This window comes from Myotis brandtii, unplaced genomic scaffold (assembly GCF_000412655.1).
Source record: "Myotis brandtii unplaced genomic scaffold, ASM41265v1 scaffold1056, whole genome shotgun sequence".
Classification (NCBI taxonomy): domain Eukaryota; kingdom Metazoa; phylum Chordata; class Mammalia; order Chiroptera; family Vespertilionidae; genus Myotis; species Myotis brandtii.
Window position 1 is genome coordinate 69279 of NW_005353564.1, and position 3562 is coordinate 72840.

The following is a 3562-nucleotide window of genomic DNA, read 5'->3' on the forward strand; positions in this document are numbered from 1 at the left end:
GTCACCCCAATAAATTTAATTTTAAAAAACTTGTTGGCAGCTAGCTGTGCAATTTTTAAAGTACTATTTCACAAACTGGGAGTAACTATTAAAATAGTTTAATGATTATTTCTTTTTGTGAATATTTGCATTTACTTGTAAGCAAATTGCTAAATCATAAGAATCAATCTCGAATCAAATCAAATAAGATATCTAGAAAGACCATGAGGGAGATATCTGACCCCCGTGCACAGGAGAGTGATACAACAGGGAACTAGCTGGTGGTGGGCTGCTATTAAATTATTTCATGCCCCCCCAAAAATCTCACTTGGAGTGTGAGCACTGTATTTTTTCCTAGTTCTCCTTCTGTCAGAGTACTTCCAGAAAGCAGATGAATGGCCTGTAATAATTAGACAATTGTAATTGAATTCATATTGCAGGGTCTCTCTTGGGAAATTCAGATCTTCTATTTCCTCTTTTTCTCCTTGGTCTATGCAGCCACTGTAAAGGAGACCCTCCTTATTTTGTTCACCTTTATGTCAGAGCCACACCTACACTCTCCCATGTACTTTCTGTTGGGCTATCTCTCCTTCATTGACATGTCTCTAGCCTCATTTGCACCCCCAAAATGATTGCAGACTTCCTCAGTGAGCACAAAGTCATCTCTTTTGAAGGTTGCATCATCTACATTTTTTTTTGCCAACTCTTAGGGGATTGTGCTACTCATATCCGTATTTTTTGATGGGTAAGTGACTATATGTAAGCCTCTATGTTACTTAAGCATCCATCAGCTGGAGAAGGTATGTTGGGCTTGTGACACTTTCCTGGATTTTTAACATCTTCCATGCTGAGTCAGTTAACATTTACTATGAATCTGCCTTCTGTGGACCCAATGAACTGGGTAGCTTCCTTTGTGACCACCCCTTGTTGATTAAACTTTCTTGCATAGATAGATACATTCTGGAGTGTTCATGATTTCAACCCTGATGTGATTGCCCTGATGTGCTCTATCCTCTTGGTGATCTCCTCCACCTGTCATCCTGTTCACCATTTGGCAACTTCCTCTGGTGGGTCCTCAAAAGCCCTTCCCACTTGTAGTGTCCACTTCACTGTTGTGACCCTTTCCTTTTGCCTGTGTACTTTCATCTATGTGTGGCCTTTCACAAATTTCCCAGGAGACAAAGTGGTCTCCGTATTTTATACCATTTTTATTCCACACTTGAATCCAGTGAGCTATACCCTTAGAAACAAAGATGTCAAGAATTCCATGAGACACTTAGGAGCCATATCTTTAAGGCTGGGAAGACTGGTAACACTCCTTGATTTCTTCACACAAAAACAAAATACTTGTTCAGTATTTATCCCCCTCTTTCAGTTGGTCAACAAAGTGGTGCTATTGCAAGAAATCAATTAGTTCATGGTGGAACTATTTCTTTAATCGGTCTCAGCATTCACTGAGTTCTGCTAATATTAATTGTTCCTTACATAGCATAGCATTTACCACAGGGAATTATCAAACCTATACTCAATGTTTTACTAAACAAGGACCCACTTTTTAGAATATTCAACGTTTTCCAGTATAAGCATTTATTTGAATTTTCCTCCCCCTAAAATATTCATGTTTTAAGAAAGAATAAATTCTTTCCCAGTCTCTTATAATATCTAAGAGGCCAGTGTGAAAGCACCAACACCTAGTATAGTACCCTGTACACTAAAGTACCGATAGAATTTTTTTACTGCTGACAAAGATGCTGATGAATAAATTATTTTAGTTCAGAAATCAGAAAAAAATGGAGAATTCTTGGTAAATAAAAATATTTACTATTTAATATATTGTAATCCATCTTTGATTAGAATAAAAATACACAAACCTTATTTATCTTTAGTCTCTAAATTCCCTAGAGTGGCATTCACAATTTTAAAATAGTATAGTAACTCCAGGAAAAATCCTTTTAGTCTATATTAAAGATTTTAAGGATCCCAGAGTCATATACAACACATCCCATCCAAACCCCCATTCCACATAGGATGAAAATAAGAACCAAGAACACAGTAGCTTTTTCAAGGTCATGCTAAAACAAAGCAGAATCTAGGTCATTCACCTACAAATATAGCTATATATTTGTTTTCTAAGCAGTAACAAGTTATTTTTGTGCCATAACATTTACTGTATCATTTTTGTAATCAAAAACCATGTCATAAATAATAAGATTCAGAAGGATCTGAACCATTTTCGCCTGGTTTAAACACAGAATTTGACTTAAGGAACCCATAGGAGAGTGGTCCTTCAACATATTTGATATAGCTAGTAACTAGAGTTTTTAAAACAAAACATTTCTCTATAATATCTACTTATTTTATGGATGATGAAATTGAGAACCAGGAAATAAAGTGACTTTCCCATCTTACAGCTGTATGATGACAGACTCTAGCCTAGAAGGTGCCCCCTCTCTCTCTCCATTAAACAAAACCTAGGTCATCTTCAAGAGCATTTTGGTCATTGTCAATCTGAGAGCTACACATAAGAGAAATGATTAATGCAACAAGTGAACTACTGTAACCAAAACTAATTATCCAATTTTGGGGCATTATCAAAGCATATATATATATGATAAATAAATAGATTGTAAAGAGTTAAAAAGAGCCCTAACTGGTTTGGCTCAGTGGATAGAGTGAATGGAGGACCCTGCAGAATGAAGGGTCCAAGGTTCACATGTACCTTGGTTGCCGGCACATCCCCAGTAGGGGGTGTGCAGGAGGCAGCTGATCGACATTTCTAACTTTCTATTCCACTCCCTTCCTCTCTGTAAAAAAATCAATAAAATATATATTTTTTAAAAAGAGTTGAAAAGATTCAATCATTAGCTTAAATGGATAGAAAGACAGATGGATAAGTGGATATATCATTATAACAATAAAAACAGTTCTCTAAATTGAATCTTTATCTATAATTATTCTTTTAGCTGAGGATTCATGGACTGTAGTATTATGCAGAAGGGCAAAGTGAAAAATGGTTTGGAGCCAAATAGACTTAAGTTTGAGTTGTAGCTTTGCCACTTCCTGGGTTTTGAGAAGTTACCACAACACTCCAATCCTCAGTTTACTGTAAAATGTTGAAATGATGGGGGGAGGGGAGATAGGACAAGAGAAACAGAGAGGAAGAGATGGTGAGAGATCAAGAAATAGATAATAAATATTTATGATCATAAAGAAATGAAAACACTGCTTCATATATTGTGTCACTAGTCTGTGTGTTGAATCTATACAACTGTAAATTGCAACTCTATTACTTGTTTAAAATTCTTTGAAAAGTTATTAAATTTGGTAGAGTTGAAAACATTTTCATATTATTAAAACATATGGTTAAATATGTTTCTTGTGATGAAGTACAGCCAGTTTAATGTACTAATGTGTTTAATGATTACTGGGTAGATCTACTGATGAATTAATGTTAATGAAAAAAAATAATTTTAAAATCCTTTGTTTATATATCACTCTTGAATATTATAAACTAGAGGCCCGGTGCACAAAAATTTGTGCACTCGGGGGGGAGGGGGGTCCCTCAGCCCGGCCTGTGCCCCCT

The 3562-nt window shown here is 35.9% G+C and overlaps 1 pseudogene; it reads left to right on the forward strand.

Annotated features, from left to right (window-relative positions):
- The first annotated feature begins 374 nt into the window (after positions 1–374).
- LOC102241883 lies at positions 375–1302 on the forward strand (annotated as a pseudogene).
- The last annotated feature ends 2260 nt before the right edge of the window (positions 1303–3562 follow it).